The 22841-nt window shown below is 36.8% G+C and overlaps 1 long non-coding RNA gene across 1 annotated transcript; it reads right to left on the bottom strand.

The window, feature by feature from the left end:
- Positions 1-112: 112 nt before the first annotated feature.
- On the bottom strand, positions 113-17533 carry LOC129452538 (uncharacterized). The gene is made up of 3 exons (XR_008647163.2): positions 17422-17533; positions 14509-14600; positions 113-3317 (listed from the first exon to the last, which is right to left on the bottom strand). It is a non-coding gene; the product is annotated as an uncharacterized lncRNA (long non-coding RNA).
- Positions 17534-22841: the final 5308 nt, after the last annotated feature.

The following is a 22841-nucleotide window of genomic DNA, read 5'->3' as shown; positions in this document are numbered from 1 at the left end:
TTAGCAACCCTGTTGAAAAGACCATGCTGCTAAAACCAGCCTATGCTGGTTGGCTGGTTTAAGGTGATCTCCCAGCCTGGTTTTAGTTGGTTCAGATGGTTTTAGTTGGTTTTGACTACTTTTTAGCTGGTCAGGCTGGGAGGACCAGCTTAAATCAGCTACTTCCAAACCAGCTAAGACCAGCCAACCTTTTAGCCTGCATGGTCAAGCTGGTTAAGGCTGGTAGGTCCACTGGTCTTCCAGCCTGACCAGCTATAAAGTGCCCAAATCTCACCTAAATCCAGCCTGCTTAACCAGCTAAAACCAGACTGGGAGACCAACTAGAACCAGCCAACCAGCTTGTTTTAGCTGGTCTTTTCAGTAGGGAACCACCCTTAAACATTTATGAAACATTTTGTTGCTGTGTATTTGGTATAATACAAAGTGTTTGCGTGGTTTATGATTAAAAAACATTATTTTCCACATACCGTACATTTTTGTAGCTCCAGATTTCACTCTCTTCCTGAAACGCACGGATTTGAAAAGCGTTGTGTCCCTGTACGTTGTGACTGGCCTGAATACCTCTGACATCAGCCAGAAACAAGACGCTCCTTACCATGTTTGAAAGATTTCTGCACAATGCAATGCTAAGAGGAGTTAACTTTTTAGTTAACAAAGGAATTATGATAATGTCGGTCTTGTCTACTTCACCAATCCCAGGAAGTAAACTGTTGCCTACAGTCCTTGTGTTTGTTGTAGTCCAAGAAAAGAGATTTACGCTGGAGACGATAACTCGCATCATCGTTTACTTTGGAGTTTATACCTTTGCATATCGTTAACATGAACTAATACACACTTACACACCAGAGGAAATGTAAAATCGTGAATCGGACTATTGGTGCTCTTTAAGATTAATAATTATATTTTGTTTATAAAAGCAATAAAGTACTTGAGGCTATATACCGTTTTTATATGAGATTTGAAAAGGCTAAAGCAGTCACAAATTTGTGTACAGATCATGGAATAAATAAAAAAAAATTAGGGGGCTGGGCAGAAATTTAGGGTTGCTAAAGCCTATGACCCACCTAAAAGGGTCTATGTGTGTGATTAGGGACCCAGTGGCCACCAGAGGGCCCCCATGACCAGATGAAATGTAATATTGATTATGTTAGCTTGTGACTGAGATTAAAGCTCCCGTTCTGTCTGTGATTTTGAAGCTTTGATTGTGTTTATAGTGGGCAATATAACATGTGTTCATGTTTCACGTGTAAAAAACGCGGTATTTTTCACACAATTTACTTATCTGTATAACGCTGTTTTCACTGTCCTCAAAAAAGGCTGATGTCTTCCTTGTTATGTGAAGTCCCTCCTTCAGAAATACGTATCGAGTTCTGATTGTGTAGTTTGTTTAGTGTGCTGTGATTCGATAGCAGCTTAGCTTAGCAGAGCCGTTCGAGCCAAAGCTGGTGACTGACGTATTCCTGTGGGCGGAGTTTAGTCAACGAACTGTTTTACTGACGTCATTAAAGCAGGAAATAGAGGGCTGTAGTCCAAACCGGCCGTTCGTTGTAGGCTTTTAAAGAGGAATTCTATTGAAGAAAACATATCGCCTGAACTTTGAGCTTTATCATTTTACAGGTATTACATATGCTATTATAGCAACATTACACACTAACTAGGGTTTAAAAAATGGTATCAGGAAGAACGTGACCCTTAAGGTGCTTGAAGAACAGTGGCAGCCGGGGACTTCTTTTCGAGGCCTCAAGCTCATTGCAACATGTATGTCACATCATGTGTGTGGTTCGTCACGTAAACTCATGTGTATCACGCATCATGTCAAAATAAGTGCCAGCTGCAGATGCTTAGAAGGGGTTTATGATAAAAGTGACACTCATGTTTGCCAGATGCTTGATTAATACTTAAGCAATCAGAGTTTAGTGTTAAGTGAGTGTCTTGCGAGTATTTTGTGAACGTAAGCGTCTCTTTTATCATAAACCATTTCGACCCGTGTGCAGCAGGCACATATTTTGACAAGATGCATGATGCACATGGTTCACATGAAGCACCAAACACAAACGACGAGCAACACACATGACACTCCGAACACATATTTTAAATTTGCGCCCCTCGGAAGAGAAATCAACAACCGCCACTGTTGAAGAGTCAGCAGCAACAGAAGACAAATAAAGAAAAAGAAAAACAGAGGAAGATAAAAATAAAGGAAAAATTTTGTAAACTAAACTTGGCCATGTTGCGAGCTAACTTTATCTGGCTAGTTTATTAACATTAAAGGTGGGGTCCATGATGTTTGAAAGCCAATGTTGATATTTGAAATCACCTAAACAAACAGGCCCCTACCCCAATAGAATCTGGACTTTCTGTTAATAGACCCGCCCCACACATACGCAACCCGGCATTTGATTTGATTTGATTGGCTAAAAGTGTGTTTTGGTAGTCGGCCCGTCTCCTTTTCCAAACTGTTTTTCAAACATCGTGGACTCCGCCTTTAATTAACAAGCCTAGGTAGCACATCTTGTTTTAGAAAAGTTCATGTTTGAAAAAACATTCCTAAGTAGCTTTGGCATCTACAATATATGAATACAACATTATTAGCTAGTTTTCGACTAAAGATTTTGTCTTCTTTGTAAAAAAAAACTTTGCTGGGTATACTGCCCTACAAATGCTAAGTGCAGTAACAAACACTGAAACAGAGAAAAATGCCCTTAAAGTTTGGGAAAGTTACTTTTAAAAGTAATGCATTACAATATTAAGTTACTGCGCACAAAAGTAACTAATTGCATTACTTTTTATGGAAAGTAATGCTTACGTTACTTTTTAGTTACTTTTGCGTTACTTTTTCTTGGCTGAGGCTTGATCTCTTTCAGGCCTTGCAGGTGTTTTTATGACTGAAAAGTTCTGCATTCAGAAATTGCATATTTCATGACAAAAATGTCGAGCTCTGGCCTGCCATCTCAAACTGTTCCCACAAAGGCATGTACGCATAGAGTGCATAATGTGACTATGTTTAGTTTAATTCAGCACATAATGTTTTTATATTGAATTAATTAAACTAAACTTGCATTACTTTTTTAAGTAACTCAAATATTAATGTGTACATTTATAAAGTAATGCGTTACTTTACTTGTTACTTCAGAAAAGTAATATTATTACGTAATGCACGTTACTTGTAATGCGTTACCCCCAACACTGCAGCTCATTACGGTAATTGTGCTGTTTTCTCAGAGGAAGTCGTTTGTCTCCTTGTGAGGAGTTGTAGTGCGGTGTTTCTCAACCAGGGGGCCTCAGCAAACTTCCAAGCAGGCTTTAAAATGCATTTCCTGCAGAAGGCATAACAATATAAAATAAGACTAAAATAAAAGTCAATATTTAGTTAAGTGTGTTTTATAATGAATATATATATATCTTTCTAGTTTACTAGTATGACAAGCTTTAGAACATTTTATAGGGTCTAAATTTTTGTAGAAAATAAGGTAAAAAGAATGAGATCCACTGAGTATCTGTATGACTTTCATGAACTTTTAGATTACAATGATTTGGAAAAGCCAGTAGGTTATAAAATGGTATTAAATATAACATAATAATAATGATGATTGAGCTAAGTCTGTGCAGTAGTGTTTAGTACACTGTAAAAATGTTTTATTTCATATTTCTGTATTTTTATGTGTGATAAAAGAGGTTGAGTATAGTGACTGTTCAACTATGTCAACATTTGAAGTGGATCAAAACCTTTCATAAAAGTTGTATTAAAATATTGAATAATTGGCATTCTTGTCTTTGGACAACTTTTATGAACTTTTTTGATCCACTTCAAACGTTGACTAGTGTAGTTATACCTGCATAAACTTCATGTAGTTGAATGTGAAACCTATAGAGGGCAGCATGTCTTTGTTTTGCATTTAGGTGTGACTAGAACAGACTGTCATGTTGATATCTGACATTATCTCTGAATTAAATCTTTTTGGTATACGGATTGATAGATATCTAAATATCAAACACTTTTAGTCTACTCTGATGAGGTGAATTGTCATGATATGATAGATTTCATCAACAATGACCAATGCAAGAAATGAGTTATCTGTCTGATGTCAGACGGTGAAGAATATGATTTAATAATGTCCAGAAATCTGCTGGGCTCAGGTGGGGGTTCAGTTTTCAAAGCCAATGAGGAAGCAGTTCAGTGAGCTGTGAAGTATTAACACCATGACACACAATTTGTTTATCAAAGCTTTTCAAGAGATATGCAGCTACAGACCAAACCCCCTTCCTTTGTTTTGTTTTCACAGTGTTCAGATACATCAAATACTCAGCTGCTCTCAATGTCTCAGCAGCTGGAGTCACATTTATTATTTGAATATCTGATTAGCAAATATGAAAGATATGGTACATTTGTTTTATTTTGAAACTACAAACAGGTTTAATAGTTTCAAATTCTGACAAGTTGTAATTTTCCCTACACTGTAAAAGAAATTGCAGCATGAAGTTAGAACAACATAGTTTTGCAAGTCAGCTCAACCTACAATATTAAGTTTTGACCTAAGATAAGTTGACATTACTTATAAAAACAAGTTGGGTTGTTGGGGACGTTTTCATCCACTATGTTTTTGTTTGTTTGTTTGTTTGTTTGTTTGTTTGTTTTTAGTCTTAATTTGGCCACAACCTTCTTTGTGTTTCAGCGAATGGAATGATTTTTGGTGACAAATCTTATATTGACAAATATTTTGCGAAATTGAATTTTTTTTTAACTCAACAATATACGGTGGGCAAATGTACTACCCTTTCTGGTTGTTTGGATGAAAACATCCACTAAATTAACAGCTGTAAAAATGTGTCAGATTAATCAACCTCACCTCAGTACTGATCAAAACCACCAAATGTTTACAAAAATTCCACGATTTTAACTCCTTAATTGCCAAGTTCATACGTTATGTCACTGATTTGGGGGAAAAACACAAAATGACAGATTTTCAATATAAAAAGTGATGGTGGCTGGATTTAAAAAAAAATCTTGGGCATGTCAAAGATTGGTAAAAACATTGGCTTTGATGCATTTTTAGTTTTTGTGCAGCATCAGATAAATTTTTTTCCCTCATTTACAGTTTGTGGCTGTTTTTGCCCCATTGACATTATAACCACACTGTAAATAATGCAGCTGGTTGCCAGTAACTTACTGTAGAAGGTAAAGACTGAAAATGCTTCATGTTTATTTAAAGACGGAGTCCACGATGTTTGAAAAACGCGTTGGAAAAGGAGACGGGCCGACTACCAAAACACACTTATAGCCAATCAAATCAAATCAAATGCCGGTTTGCGTATGTGTGGGGCGGGTCTATCAACAGAAGGTCCAGATTCTATTGGGGTAGGGGCGTGTTTGTTTTGGTGATTTCAAATATCAACATTGGCTTTCAAACATCGTGGACTCCGCCTTTAACTTGAACAAACTGTTGGCAGTAAATAACATAAATGTAAAATCTACAGTAAGTTACTGGCAGCCAGTTGCCAGTAATACCCAGTAATACTGTAATTTCTAAATATTTTTTTACAGTGCACATTTTTACATTTTCTGAAAGCGTAGTGAATTTGAACATTGCACAAGGGTTAAGGTAAAGTAACATAAAAATATATGTAATTTGACTAAAATGCTGCATTTTACAGCTTGTAGTGCTGATGGGTATTTTTAACATGATGATCTCTGTGGTTTCAGGGCTTGATGTTTAAGAAGCTTAATAAGTTTCAGAATGGCAGCAAACCTTTAAACAGCATGTGCTTTAGGTGCTGTGTTATAAGTAAGCATTTAAACAGAGCCTCGTGTCTGCCATTCTTTCATATGCAGAGAGGAGGGTCTTCACATTCAGGTGAGAAACTACATTCACTTGTGATTTTACAGCTATGACTATTCTCTCACACTGGGCAAACCACACCAAAATCCACCAAGTGTTTCAGTCTCAACAAAAATGTCCATGCTTTTCATTTTGTATTGTTATTTTACATTTTATTAGGTAACCCCATTGGGTTCCTGATAGCTTCATGAAAGGAGTGTGGTGCTAAATGACAAGATGGGCCCACTTTATAGATTTTTAGCAGCATCTAGTGGTGAGACTGTGAATTGCAATCAACGTCTCAGTCCACCGCTCACCCCTACCTTTCGAAACGCATAGAGAAGCTACGGCCGCCACAGGACAAACATGTCATCATCTTAGACAATGTAGTGTGCACTCTACAGAGCAGTTTGTCTGTTTATGGCTACTGTAGAAACATGACGCCACAAAATGGTAACTTCCATGTAAGGGGAACCGTGGGGTATGTAAATAAAAAGGTAATATAAACAATACAATTCATTATGTTAGGTCTTTATACAACACTCATAGTATGAATATATTATATTGCATTTCTATCAAGAGATCCCTCTAAAAGCTACACAATAGGGTTGTGCCGATAGATGATAGTATCGTGTATCGACGATCTCCAGACATATCGCCAATGGTAGGCTTTCATGGCGATAGTCATGACGATAGTTGGCGAATGATTGTTATTATTATCATCATCATCATCATAGTTTTATATTAACATCCACATTGCATGCTTTTCCTCGCATGAGAGTTGGTGGGCTTCACTTTACGCGGAGAGCTTGTAGAGAGAGGATTCATTACCTGCACTTAATGCGCGCGTCTTGGACTCCTTCTAGCACTAAATCCATCGTGTCATGAGCAGCTGTGCTTCTCACGTGCATGCGCTCTCGCATCTGTCCGAAGTCTAAACATAAACTAAAGTAGTAATCCTTATGTATTTGTTCAGTTTAATGCGTTTCATGCCAGCTGAGGCAAACTTTCCTTATTTTAAAAATATGACCCACCCGCTGCATATTGGCGCTTCTCTCACACTCGCGTACGTGCAGAAAGCTGCGCTCGGTCCAAAGTTAGATCGCTAGGTATTTATCTTGTTTATGATATGCATTTCAAGGAGTTGTAGCAACACCATCACTCGTGTTTAAAAAAGGATTCTGTAAAATGTGATCGCGTTCCGCTGGACCAATGTGTTTAAAAAGGCACATCTGAGAGCACCACTGCTTGACACGTGTAGCCTTCTGCAACAGCACCAAACAAATGCATTGAATTGTTTGTATGTGCGCGTGCGCAGATGCGTGTTTTTTTTACAGTTATTAAGTAATCATGGTTGGGGTTTTAATGACGCGCTCGCATTAATGGCATTAGTTTTAAGAAGGTTGCGGTCATGACGGTGTTGCTCTTATTCTTTTTTTGTCCACTAATCAAGTGACTTGTTATAATGAGTAAAAAATTAAAAAAATAAAAGAATTAGTAAACTACTGCCCCGCCCCCCGATACTATCGTGTATCGCCGATCTCACAGGCTGACGATAGGACGATCTCAAAATGGGGCATATCGCCCAACACTACTACACAGTGCACCTTTAAGAAATGTAATGTATCTAATGTCCATCTATTCTCTATAATGTGCTTAATGAAAATTTTAATAATGACCATGACATCGTTTACCAAATCCAAGGGTGCCAGTTTACTGAATGTGATTCATTCATTAACTATAACTATAGCTTTACTATATATCTTTATTCATTTTGTGTATGTCCTCACAGACATTATGGTTGTTGTATATGATGTGTTGTTCCAGGCTGTACAGGTCAGCTGACACAGTGTTAAATCAAATGCAAATAACAAGATGGGACAGGGAGCAGGTGGCATACTGTCTGATGTCCATTCTGTGTGCCGTAATACTCCTGAGTAAAGTCATTAAATCATAACATCATCATAAAATCATCCAATTCTTCTTGGATTTATTATGGTCTCAGAGTCTACTTAAAGATTAAAGCTACAGCTTATTTTCACAACTGATTATTTAATGCAATGTTGTGTATTTGACGGTGATGTAGAAAAATAGGACACACCCAGAACTAAACAAAGCCTCCTGAGCAAAACCTGACCCGTGTCTCTCTTTTTTTTTTTAAATGTACATTAAAGTTAACATAATAACAAAATCAATGCTATTACTTCTCTTAATATGCATTCCTGATTTTAGTGGTAATTATTCTTGTTAACCAACAATAATGAAGTCCCACCCCTAACCGCAACATCACAGGGGCAAAAGCAAATCGTATTAAAACGTACTTATTAATACTAAATGAATCAGCCACCTCATTAAAAACATACAAATTGTCATTACATTTGGTTGACTTTCCTGTTTGGCTTACTTCACCAACATCTCATACTGTATTTTCAACCTATCAATGAATTTCTAATGGATAAAGTCAAGCCCCACCCTATAGTTTTCCATTGAACATCCTGTTTAAATCTGCAAATTACTGCATCTGAACCAAAATGTGTTGCTGACTGTTTCACGCCGACTTTTCAAGTAAAAGAAACAAACAAGGGCCAAAAATCAGAAGTGATGAAAGACTAGGAATGATGGGTAGTCACTTCATCTTGAGTATTTTTGAGAGGTCACATGCTATGTGAAAAACATTTGAAATTTCTATAAATAACCTACTTCATTATCAATGTTACAATGAATTATTTATCTCACTATCCCTGAGTGTCTCTCATTCTAATGCTTTCAATATCTCTTAGACTCCAATGTGTCTTATGGACAGTCATTAGTCTGAGAAGCTGTAAAGGACAGATGGTCATGAGACTGGACTCTTAAAAATGCCACCACTTGTGATTTCAAGCATTGCAGCCATAACAGCAGAGAACAGTGACCTCGCCTTTAATTCACACCCTCCTTGGGTGAACACACACACACACACACACACACACACACACACACACACACAATCAGCACATTGTTTGTTTCAGACTAAAAGGTATGCTGGCACCAAAAACAGTTGAAAGGGTGCCAGGTCCTAATACACTATTTAAAACATTATCTCCTCTTTTCCTTTCGCCCTCTGGTTTTAATGGATTCTGTGACAAAAACACATTCCAGCCCTATCTCAACCATTACCATGAAATCTGGTCTCATAGCAACTGTAAATGGAGCCATCCCTTGGTAGAATGGGGTCTGTTTGTCTGTTTGTGTGGTTGTAAATCAGGAAAAAGTATCTGCATCCCCATTTACATATGACTAGTATGCACTGAATCTACTGCGCTTGTAATTGGAAACACATCATGACAGAATTAAGACACATGGCTTCCACATAATTACATTTACAGTCATCTTAATCATATAAACCAAACTTTGTTGTGTAATCTTTGCAAGCTAATTGGGAAATTCCATGCAAATGTTAACCTTATATAAAAGTAAAGTTTTTGACCATACTAATCTCAGATGTCAAAATTTGCGGGTTTAGATATGTATGCAAAGTCTCTTAAAGAAAAAACTCTCTTAAAGTTTTTTAAATAAAGCATTTTTAATTATTTTCCATAGTTAAGTAAGTGCAAATTTTAGAATTGTCACGTCCATAACGCTGTTTCCTCTTCATAAATGCATACAAAAATTCAAATAAAATAAATATAAAATGTTCTTTGAAGAGCCGTCACTTCTTCATTTGTTGGGTATAATGCTTTGGTTTGTGCATTTTAAATTCCTACAAAGTATGCTGTCTCCCAAAAAACTTGTGTCCATTATTTGTCACATCCATAACGCATGCATGTTTCCTTCATCTAAATTAGAAAACTTGTAAATAGATTGATATTTTTGTCTGATTTCTGAAGTTTATATTTAAGGAATTAGGAAAATATAAACAGATGGTTCAATATATTGCAAATAAATGCATTCTCTGAGAATCTAAAACGCTGGAATTGTTCAAATGGCCCTAAAGCTAAACTCATTAGCTTAAATTTCTTAAAATACTAAAACACCTTTGAGTTCATATAGCTATAGCATGCAAATTTATACAGTATGTCAAAAGAGAAGATTACTCAATGCGCTACTATACTTTCATACTAATAGATACTACTATGAATTGCAATGTGGCCAAGATGTTTTTAGTTCAAATGCTTATTCTGTATTTAAACTGTTAGTAATGCTGTTGATACTCAAAGCTAAGAATTTATCTATTAGGTTGTACAGAGGATTCATATCCTATCCTATTTGTACCCGTTTACGCTCTATGGGGGATAGGGCTTTTTCATCTATAGCTCCTAAATTATGGAATGCTCTACCATTTGAAATTAGAAATGCTGCCTCTCTTAGTACTTTTAAATCACACCTTAAGCGATTTTTTTAGACTTGCTTTTAGGTCATTGTTTTAATGGTTATTTTTATATCTGTACTTTATTACAGTTTTTTCAATTGCTAAACGACAGTGAGCACAACTGGAGCTACATGTGCAAAACTCTAACTACAGTCTGCAATACAAAAAGTCACCTGAGCACAACTCTTAACACATGACTCAAAAAGCAGCCAAACACTAAACACAACCCTCACTGAGATAACACACACTGTCACTCAGAACACACTGAGAGAAAAACACTAACATCAAACACCAATACACAAAATACTAACTTTTTATCTTTACAGTGTCAACAATTTCAGTGACTTCATACAAACGAATGTTTTCTTCAATGAATGATTTATTTATTGATTGATTTATCACATGATTTATTCATTTTTTAGAACATCATAATTCTTTAAGGTAAATGAAAAATAGCAGTTTGCTTCAATAGTCTGTAGTAATTTACGGAATTACAGTAATGAGAAAAAAAGGTAGAAACTAAAAGTACATATTGTAATTCAAAGAAATAATTGAGGGGCTGATCGTGCTTCTCTCTAGCATCAGGCCACTACATGCCACCCTTCTCCCTCTACGAACCCATCTTCCGTGTTCCATTTCCAAAATTAGTCTTTCTGAGCTCTACCTATATCTATTTTTATATATGTACATTTATTACGTAATATTTATACTATATATCAGTATATTTATATGTTTATATGAAATTGCAATCAGCAGTGTTTGAAGGGCACAAGGCTGAAATCAATTGTGTTTTGAATGTGTGGTTGACAGTTTTGACAGCAGTGTGTTAGCATTTGAACAAAGTGCTGTAAATCCACAGTGTTGTACAGGTTGTGTTTAAAGTCATGGGATAAGTGTGTAAAGTTTTGAAAACTGTGTTCAAGCAATGAAAAATGAACTAGAGTTTGGTCCACATGAACTGCTGCTGTGCACACTGTAGTTAGAGTTTTGCACATGTGACTACAGTTGTGCCCACTGTCATTTAGCAATCGAAAAAAACTGTAAACAAAAGTTTTTTATTTTATTTTACTTTTTTGTTTAAATGTAGCTTAAATAAATTGACTGCAACAACTTACCTTAAAAAATTTGAGTAAATTGAATGAATCGTTTTTTTCAGTGTACTGTAAAATCAGATACAAGACATCAGATATTAAATGATAAAGACCTCAAGTTCCATACCAAAAGAGGAATGATACCCTTTTGTGTGTCATTAAAGTAAAGATATGTACCTGTATGTAAAGATGTAATGTATGTGAAAAGCTACTAACAGTAGTGTAGATTGTTTAGTTTTACCCTAATGAAGTTTCTCTAATATCATCAACACAACCTATTCTCCAATCCATGTTTTCTGACAGAGTACCGCCCCAGTGACAGCTTTTATAGCATTTTTGTTCTGAGAGTGCACAAAAAAATGAACAAAGATTGTCATGTCAAACTGTGGAGTTACAAGAATAAGAAATGACAGTCACACAGATAAATCAAGCTATCATTTAACATTTAGAAGAATAGTGAGGAAAGGTTATTTATAGTTATCCATTAGGTATTCATCCATCACAAGGGGAGAATCAGTGGTTAGTGCTGAGGCTGATGGGTTAAAGGTAAACATCATTCTTATAATCATCAATCATATACAGCAAATTAAGAGCACAAAACCACAAAGAGAGTCTATAAGCTATCGCCAGTGTTTCACATACTGTATATGCGCCTCAACTACAAAGATTTCTCTGCACGCATTCTCTGTCGCTTATTTTTTAAAGATTTTTTTAAATAACCTGTAATCGATTTAACCATTGGGGGAGGTGAGAGACACAATCCTGATTGCTAAGAATTTGCCTGGGGAATTCCAGGCCGCTGGACAATAATGGATCCACAGAGAGGAGCATTAAATTAGGTTTCCTCTGATGTATAAATCAAGTCTAGCACCACCCGGTTCCTCCTTACAGTAATAGACACTTTACACACTGTTAAACAAGTATGACTAAACCCTGAACGCTGGTTATTTTCAACCACATCTGACAAAACATCCAGTGCTCATATTAAATGCAAACCATTTTAAAATTCATTTATAAGTATTTTTTAATGTAATTTTAATTCAGCACTTTTTCTACTATCCTAAGAAAATCATGTTTAATGATTAATTTAATATTTCTTTGATTGCTCTCTGATATTATATTCTTCTATCTGCTGTATTGCTGTAAGACCCATTGACGTTTCACATTAAATGATCCCAGGATCTTTATAGCTTTAATCTTTGGAATCAGAGCAGATCATTTTATTCTTCACCTTTAAGGCCAGGCTCACACTACAAGATTTTTAAACCCTGACCGATTATGTAATCTGGTCGGAGCACACAGATAAGGAGAATCAGATTTTCTTCTCTTAAATCTTAAACATGCTCACACTACAAGATTTAAGAAGCATGGCGCATCACATCAGATTAGACGCATTTGCAAATGTAGAAATTGTTTCATAAACATTTATGATTTTAAAAGATATTTTAGAGCGTCTAAGCCCACCCAAACCCAACCACTTCTCAACCATATAAAGCACAACATGCAAGTAAAAGTCCAGTCACGTCTTTAAAAAAAATGAATGATAAAACTGATATTATTTACTGATATTTTTTGCATAAATTGACCAATAAAACATATTTCATTAATAAAAGTAACTAAAGCCGTAAAATCACTTTATATGATTCAATCGGTCACGTGAGCCAATGGTATTTTAAACTGCAAGCTGACACAACTATGCAATGGGTCACAAGACACATGAGAGCCAATGCTATTTCACAATCAAAGATGAAAAATGACTTCTTCTGTACACACCGCATATGAAATTTACAGCAGATAGTAATCGCATTTGCGTATTTTCCTCATATAAATCATTTGAGCTTGGTACTTTTTAAAAAATTATGACTGTTTTGTATGCTTTGTTTGATATTATATAATAAATGAGAACATTATTTGCTCAAAATGCCGGAATATAAATACAATTGATCCTGGTGGTTGAAATTGAAAATCATATCCTAATACGTAGTGATGGTCACGAGACCGCCTATGCCAAGTCCGAGTCAAGACCAAGTCTTTGAAGGGTCGAGGCCGAGTCCGTTGGTTTTCAAATACAGTCGAGTCCGAGTCAAGACCGAGTCTTTGAGGAAGCAAGTCCCTGCTGAAAAAAACAGCATCAAACCAGCATGGGAATTATGCTGGTCTATGCTGGTTTGATGCTGGTTTTGCTGGTGGTCACCAGCATACCAGCATCAAAACACAACATATGCAAGGGATGCTGGTGCTAATGCTGGTTTGGTGCTGGTTCAGCTGGTGCTAATGCTGGTGCTGATGCTGGTTTAGCTGGTGTTCACTAGCAAACCAGCACCAAAAAAACACAACATATAAGGGGCTTGCTGGTATGCTGTTTTTTCAGCAGGGGTCTGAGTCGAGACCGAGTCGAGCAAGACCATAAAAACATGTCAGTTTTTATATTTATGATTTAATATTACCCCAGTTAATCATCAACAGTTAGGTCTACAGACTAAGCTAGATTGGGAATTGTTTAAAGGAGCAGTCTTAAAGTATTAATATCAACTATGCTTTTACTATCATTAAAAAAACCCCTACCACACGCATCAGCTTCTGCCTATTTTTCTAGAGATAAATAAACGGCTCTGATGGCAGTATCTTTGCATTGTACCATGGGATGTCATTTTCAAATAATGCCCATCAACATTGCATTTTATTATTATTGTTATGTATTGTGTGTTTTTTATATGAACATAAAAAAATGCGTTGGTCTCGAGGACTTGGTCTGAAATTACAAGTTATTCTCCTCCCAGCTGTGGTCCAAGACAGAGTCAAGACCGAGTCTTTGAAGGAACAAGTCCGAGACAAGTCAGAAAAAACAGAAATCGGTCTCGAGACTGGACTCGAGTACTACATCACTACCAATACGTCATCATTGCGAAATTATACTCCAAAACATTTCCTACCCTAATATATTAAGTTATACCTGTTGCCAATAGTTGTAGTAATTTAGTTAACATTTCTGTGAGTTGTATTTGGGGGAACAAACTAATGACCTAACTGGTTGTATGGGTTGGAGTATAGGTTGTGTTGATGATGTTAGAGAAACTTCATTAGGGTAAAACTAAACAATCTACACTACTGTTAGAGAAATATGTACAAAGAGTCCATGAAGTTTCATGTTTGGCCTTGAGATCTGAACAATCTGGAGATAACATAAAGGCCATCAAAGCCTCCCCCGCCTCGCCTTTTCCGGATGGTGAAGATTTAACCCTTAAATGCATACCTCGGGACTTTAGTGACCTGGGGCATCATTTAAAACTCTTCCCCTCATTCATCTTTTAAAGTTAGACCTCCAGCTTCTTAGAATTCCTCAATCTGAAAATGAAAATTTTAACAAGAGAAAAACACAAAAATGTAAATAATATCAGTTTTATCATTCATTTTCAAGTGCAAGTTAAAAATAAAAAAGTAATTTTAAAGGTCACACACATGGTTTCTGCTCATCTCATGTTAATCTTCAGTACCTATACAGTTTCAGTAGTAACAACACAAACAAGCGTCTTTCGTGGTCATCACGTAACTTCCAGGGCTGGGTTTCCCGATAACGATTGAACTTAGCACTTAAGAGCGCTTTCTACGAGCTACTTAACGAACATTCGTTGTTCATTTACGTGCGTTTCCCAAAGATGCACGTAAAACAATCATTCGCAGCTGGGTTTTAAGTGCTACTTACGAGTCGCTATCCATTTGTCAAGTGCTGAAATGTCACCAATAGAATGACTCGAATTTGTAGCAGAAGCTTGTTTAAGCTAATGATCTTCAGCCGATGTGCACTAATATTTTTAATAATATATTTTCATTATTGTTCAATGACTTTTTAAATGTTTTAATAATTTATTAAATATTCTTTTCCGTATTTAGTTAGGACTCGTCCCACTGCGAAATGCCTTCTGCGTTTCTATTATAGTTTCCATTATTATTATTATTATTATTTGTTGTTTATTATCTATGTTCATTTCTTTATTTATTTGTTTAGTCATTTAAATTTGATTTCTCATTTGAATTTTAAATATATTATATTATATATTTAATATAAAATAAACAAAGAAGAACCCAATAAATAAATAAACATTTAAAACATTACATTATCGTCATTGCAGGAGTGCAATTTGCTGGTTGTCCTGCAGGTGACCTTGTAACTCTGTTGTCTTACGATGCACTTATGAATGAACGATTACTCCAGAGCACTCGTAGATCTACGATGATTTTCAAGTGCAACTTAAGTTACGAAGCTTTTGGGAAACAGCCCGTAATTCTAAGATGATTCGTATGATCGTTTTTACGATCTACTTAGCCTTACGATGCTTTTGGGAAACCCGGCCCAGTAAACTCCGCTAAGAATAAATAACAACAAAGTCCTTTTAAATATAACAAGCAAAATAAACAACATGTAGATTATCTAGGAAACCAAAACATTTGTTATTTTCGACAAGGTATTTGTTCAAGAGTTCAGTTTAGCAACTAGTCAGACCATTAAAAAAACTGAAACCAGAGCTAAAGTTCGGATCAGATGCTTATTGCGTCACCGCACGCACTTCTGATGAAACCATTTATAGAGTAGTATTACATCCTTTATATTTCAGAAGAGTCTGTAGCTTTTTCAGATTAAAAAATTATAAAAGATTATAAAAGACAGATGAGCTTTACTCCATTTTATGAAAAGAAGGTCACAAGCAAGCAACACACACAAAACATAATATCATTATCTCTGAATGACTTATGATTCATGTTCGTGTTGTTTACATTATATGCATTTACGTGCCAATTGCCAACAAAACAGACATTTAAGGCTGATTTACTTTTTGCAATTCCTTTGCTGGCTGGGTAAAACAAACTCCATCCACCGTTGTCTTAAAGGGGACATTTCACAACACTTTTTTACATGTAACAAGTTTCCAAAACTCTTAACACAATAACAAGCACTACATCCGCCTATGTAAGCTATACTATTAACACTTTTGTTGCTTTAACACAAAATGCATATAATTAACACAAATTTAAAATACTAAAAATAACTCCTTTTACACACAAACTCAAACAAGACCAAAACAATAGATGTTTAATGTCAAATGCTTTCACACAGCATGTCAAAACAGATAACAGTATGTGCTAAACCTCACTTATAGTCAAAGTAAACAGCTGTTTATATGATGAATTGAAACACAAATATATACCCTGTATTTTATTCCATTTGGATTGAAAAACAACTATATAATATATAAATCACAGCTGATTCTTATCCAAGAAACACACTCAGGTTCTTTCGATTGCATGACCATATGGTACACAAAAGAGTAAAAGAGAAGCTCTTTAGGTCGATCTTGTGTGTAAAAGGAACATTATAAGCAACACAAAAAATAAGATATGTCTACAAGAGTCAGCGGAAGACCAAATGAGTAACAAGACCACCAGGACAAGGAAGAGGTTTTCCTCCAGTCCCACCTGGATGCAATAGATGGTGCATTCAGAGATGTCACACCTGAACACTGTCAGAGGTGGATAAGACATGGCAAAAGATTCTTTCCAAAATGCCTTGACAGAGAAGACATCAGGTGTGATGTGAATGAGAACACGTGGCCAAATAGAAACGCAATAGATTAGATTAGATTTTCTTTTTTGTTTTACAGTTTTTTTCTGTCGCTAACAAGCATTTGTCCAACCAGTCACATTTTCAAAACTCTAAACACAATTAGCACAGCATCGGTCTTTTGTGGCCATACAATTCACACATTACATGTCGTTTTCACACAACATGCAGCAAGTAAACACATTTCCACAATGCTTATGTTTTCTTGTTTTTTTCCAATTGCTAACACACTAAAATGACATGAACCGCACAACTATTTAAACTGACACACAGAGAGCAACACCTCTTCTCAAGTCTCCAAAAGTCTAAACACATTTTCTGCTTTACACACATTTTGCAATTCACAATGGCACTTTTTCAATGCACTGAACACAGTTCTCTGCACAAGACACAACAATCTGACATAAAGTCACATGTTTGCCTTATCAAAACACTACCATTAAAAATGAGGCTCTGTTTACACGTAAGTTACATAGTTATTTTTAAAAACTTAGAGATTTAGGCTCTGTTTACACGTACATGGTTATTTTTAAAAACTGAGAAATTTACCTTCGTTTGTGCCCCTCGTTTACACGCAAACGGAGAACTCGCCTCTGAAACCGATTGTTTCTAAAAATTCCGGCCAGAGTGGAGATTTTCAAAATCTTCGGTTGCACAGTCAGTTGCATGTAAAGTGAGACAAACGGATGTTTAAGCAGGCAACGTCACAGAGTATGCGCCAGAGCTCGCACCTACGTCAAAAGTGCGACCTATGTTTACATGTGACTGCTACAACGCTTCCAAGATCACATTTATGTTCGTGCAAACTCGTTTCGTGTGTTTGTATTTGCAAATACAGCTGCTCCATTATGTCGAGGAGCAGAGACGAGTGCTCGGAGGTCAGCAATTTTACGCGTGTTCGACTTCATTCGGCGCTGCAAGAACCGACAGACGGATGATGTCAAAGTACCGCGAGAGCGATTCGAAATTAGACCTCTACGTGTGATTCCTCAACTCGCTCTCGCGGTACTTTGACGTCATCTAACTCCTCCCTCCAACATGAAGAACCGAGTAGGAACCAGTTCGCGTCACCACCAGCGCTGCCGGCATGCACGCACGGGTACGTGTAAATAAACACTTTTCTGAAAACTGACAAGTGTGCACGATATTATTTTTGAAACCGGAGAGGTTGAAATGTCCGTTTATGACAATAGCCACCCACGTGTAAACTGACACTACACGAGCTAAATGGCCAATATAGGCTATGTGCCACCTGCCCAAACACCTGAATGGTTAATTGTTAACACTTCAATCAGGACTTGAAAAGACCACAGGAACGTCATTGGCCACAGAGCCATTATAGATGTTCCTGGCTAACGTGGTGGGAACATCACAATGTGTGCTGCCATCTCCAATATGGATGGTACGTTCCCTTTCCGGTTGTTCATAATTGTAAATTTGTCTTGGTGTTTGTAAAAGTGTGTTCTTGGTAATTTGTTTTCTGAATTTTAAATTTGTTTCGGGACTTTACATTTGTCTCAAGCTGTGTTATGGTAATGTATATGTTTTATGATATGTAAAATTGGTTTCTAAAATTTAAATTGGTTTCAAGCTCTGTAAAAGTGTTTCAGATTTTGTAATGTTAGTTTGCACCTCCAGGCCACCGTACTTTTCATGTGTGTGTGAGCTAGTGATGCACCGAAATGAAAATTCTTGGCCGAAACCGAAAACCGAAAAAAGGAAACCAAGGCCGAAAAACCGAAACCGAAACACCGAAATAAATTATTATGCCAATTATTAGTACAATTGCATGTATGGCTATCACTGTGTGCTAACTTTACTAGGGGTGTGTGACGGATAAAAAAAACTCACAGTTCGGATCACATTACAGTTTTTGAGGCACAGATCAGATTATTTTTCGGATCAGCAAAAAGCAGGTGGGAAAAATCTAATAAACAATAAAGAAATTGCAAACATTTATATAAGAGAACAAAGTTGTACATTAATAAGGTCTGAAATTAGCATTAGGTACAGAAATCAAATTAAATTAATCATAACACAATAAATTAAATATATTATTATTTTTTAGAGCTCTTTGTCATGGGTTGTTTGATCAACATTAATGACACAGACTTCAGTATGTTAATCTGACTGTAATCTATACAGACATAAACAAATGTTTTTATTAGAAAAAGAATACTGTGGAGAGAATTTTGTTTATATGTGCCCTGTCAATAACAGAGAGAAATTATGTTTGCTTGTTTTTTTTTAAACGCGTCTCTATTCAAATTATTACTCTAGTGCAGCACTGATTTGGCGACATTTACAGTACATTAAAACATTAGGATAGGTGAAGAAAAGAAACCGATCCACCATTGCAAACACAGTTTAGAACAAACGACAACAAAGAACAGGAATCAAACAATATGGTAACAAACATGCTCCACAGCTTTCTGTTTATGGATGAAATAAAATTAAAGAAGAAAACGATAGTATGTGTGCAAATGCTGTCTATTTCCTTTGTATAATTGTTTGTAGTGGAGTGTCCTGTCTAAATATTTTCACGCGCATGCGATGTTGTACGCGGACTGTACGCGCACTGTCCGTGCGGTCTCAAATTTTGGGCTGCACGCGGACGGTCCGCGCGGCCGGACGCGGACCCTCCTGATGACGAAAATAATGCCGCGCATACGCGGACGTCCCTAGTATACTTTCGGCTTTAAGGGCACTTAAACGCATGCATATACAGAGACTGATGGTGAATCCCAAACAGCGCAACAGTGGCTCCACATATAAACGTTACGTTGTGTTTCATTGCTTTATTCGCCAAATGTATGTAATGGATTACAGTAAGAGACACATAGCGCGACTCTCTCTAAAGTTTACACATCAAGACATTCTTAATCTTTGCAGACGCGTGCAAACAGTTGGACCCTGAGTGAAACCTGCTTGAGCACGAAGGGGAGGGGTGGGAGACGACTGATCACCGAGGCTGAGTGAAACCCAAGCGCTAGCGCACAGATGAAAGGGTCGCGGTTGACATTCATTTTCGGTTTACATTTTCGGCTGGATTTTTTATTTCGGCCCGAAACCGATAATGCCATTTTCGGCCGAAATTTTCGGCGACCGAAATTTCGGTGCACCCCTAGTGTGAGCCAAACATTATTGTTCCATGTGCTAGTCAGTGTTTTATTTTTACAATCTGGAAGTGTTGTACTGTACTAGTGATGTCCCCACACTCCAGCACCTACATCTGAGGAGTGAGCTGAGTTGGTACAAGTGTGCCTTACTATAGTTAGCATTCTAACCAAATCCTTTTATCTTTTCATGTTGGTTTGCACCTCCAGGCCACCATACTTTTCATGTGTGTGCCTAACATTGTTGTCACACGTTCCACTTGCTGGTCAGTGGTTTTTTTTGTCTTGTTGTACTGGTGTAACACAAATACAGTTTTCAACTTTTCAATATTGAGTATTGTTTTTACAGTTATTTCTAATTAATAAAGATAATTAATCTTTAAATTGCATTCTCAATTTTGTTCTTGTATTTCTCAAATATACCTCAGATATCATTCTCATATATAGCTTCAGTAAGACATTAAAGAGAAATAATCAAGAGATGGAAGAGACGTTGGACACACAATAATAAGATCTCTTTTAAGTCTCATAATTCTCAGATTTGTCTCATTAAAGTCTCAGATTTATCTCATCTTATTCTCTTTAATTCTCCTTCAAATAACCAAGTCATAATTGAGATCAGGGGTATACAATTATGAGATCTCTGCTGTTTATCCCACTTCTCAATTATTGCTCAAATGGTTTTCTCAATTTAACCTCCTTTGTCTTACTGGTGTCTTGTCTCTTTTTAGCTTATGTCTTGCTCCTAAGGGACCCTTAGGAGAAGTAACTCAGAAACAAATGATCACAGAATGATATGAATATGAGAAGCTCAAATTGATCTCAAGAGATGAGATTGAACAACAGATGAGCAACAGATTTTTCCTATGGGTGTCCTCCACCGTCATGCCAACCTTGGACCATACAACACAGCCCATATTCTCACATTTCTAGAAAGACTCCACAACATTCTCATACCATCAGAGTGTATGAATGATGCAGACCAAAGAAACCGGTACGTTGTAGTGTGAAAAAAATGTGAGCTTTCATCGTGCAGCCCCAGTCCAGAACTGGTTTGCTGACTACCAAACATTTATCGTGTAATACCTCCCACCACACTCGCCATTTTTGAACCCCATAGAAGATTTATATGGAAGGTATATGACCACCAGCTCTTTGTGCGCATGCCTCTTTTTGCAGGCTACGGAAGAGGCGCATGTAATGAGAGTGATGTGGGTGCAATTTAGGGATGGATAAGGCACTCAAGGCGCTTCTTCCCTCGATGTCTGGCAAGGGAATATATTGCCTGTGATGTGGACGAGGCGTTGTGACTTGTTTGGTAAAAAAAATCAACAGCATGTGTATGTATCTGCAAATAGTTCTGTGCATGTGAACAATCTAATACATATTTTAGTGTTATGGCAAAGCATACTAAAGAAAAGTGCACTTTTCATTATGCCCAACTGTGTGTAGTTGGTTAGACAAAAATCTGGTAATATGAATGAGGTGTGTTCCAATTTGTGTCAAAGTTTGATAATGTTCTATGTAGTTTAGGTTGGAGTGCTTCATTTTGCAGGATATACAGTCTTGTTCAAAATAATAGCAGTACAATGTGACTAACCAGAATAATCAAGGTTTTTAGTATATTTTTTTATTGCTACGTGGCAAACAAGTTACCAGTAGGTTCAGTAGATTCTCAGAAAACAAACAAGACCCAGCATTCATGATATGCACGCTCTTAAGGCTGTGCAATTGGGCAATTAGTTGAAAGGGGTGTGTTCAAAAAAATAGCAGTGTCTACCTTTGACTGTACAAACTCAAAACAATTTTGTACAAACATTTTTTTTTTTGGGATTTAGCAATCCTGTGAATCACTAAACTAATATTTAGTTTTATGACCAGTTTTTTAAAACTGCTTGAAATCTGTGTGGCATGGAGTCAACCAACTTGTGGCACCTCTCAGCTGTTATTCCACTCCATGATTCTTTAACAACATTCCACAATTCATTCACATTTCTTGGTTTTACAGCATTTTTGATATCACCCCACAAGTTTTCAATTGGATTAAGGTCTGGAGATTGGGCTGGCCACTCCATAACATTAATTTTGTTGGTTTGGAACCAAGACTTTGCCCGTTTACTAGTGTGTTTTGGGTCATTGTCTTGTTGAAACAACCATTTCAAGGGCATGTCCTCTTCAGCATAGGACAACATGACCTCTTCAAGTATTTTAACATATGCAAACTGATCCATGATCCCTGGTATGCGATAAATAGGCCCAACACCATAGTAGGAGAAACATGCCCATATCATGATGCTTGCACCTCCATGCTTCACTGTCTTCACTGTGTACTGTGGCTTGAATTCAGAGTTTGGGGGTCGTCTCACAAACTGCCTGTGGCCCTTGGACCCAAAAAGAACAATTTTACTCTCATCAGTCCACAAAATGTTCCTCCATTTCTCTTTAGGCCAGTTGATGTGTTCTTTGGCAAATTGTAACCTCTTCTGCACATGCCTTTTTTTTAACAGAGGGACTTTGCGGGGGATTCTTGAAAATAGATTAGCTTCACACAGACGTCTTCTAACTGTCACAGTACTTACAGGTAACTCCAGACTGTCTTTGATCATCCTGGAGGTGATCATTGGCTGAGCCTTTGCCATTCTGGTTATTCTTTTATCCATTTTGATGGTTGTCTTCGGTTTTCTTCCACGTCTCTCTGGTTTTGCTCTCCATTTTAAGGCATTGGAGATCATTTTAGCTGAACAGCCTATCATTTTTTGCACCTCTTTATAGGTTTTCCCCTCTCCAATCAACTTTTTAATCAAAGTACGCTGTTCTTCTGAACAATGTCTTGAACGACCCATTTTCCTCAGC

Source organism: Misgurnus anguillicaudatus, chromosome 17 (genome assembly GCF_027580225.2).
Source record: "Misgurnus anguillicaudatus chromosome 17, ASM2758022v2, whole genome shotgun sequence".
Lineage (NCBI taxonomy): Eukaryota > Metazoa > Chordata > Actinopteri > Cypriniformes > Cobitidae > Misgurnus > Misgurnus anguillicaudatus.
This window is presented reverse-complemented; position numbering and strand designations above follow the sequence as displayed.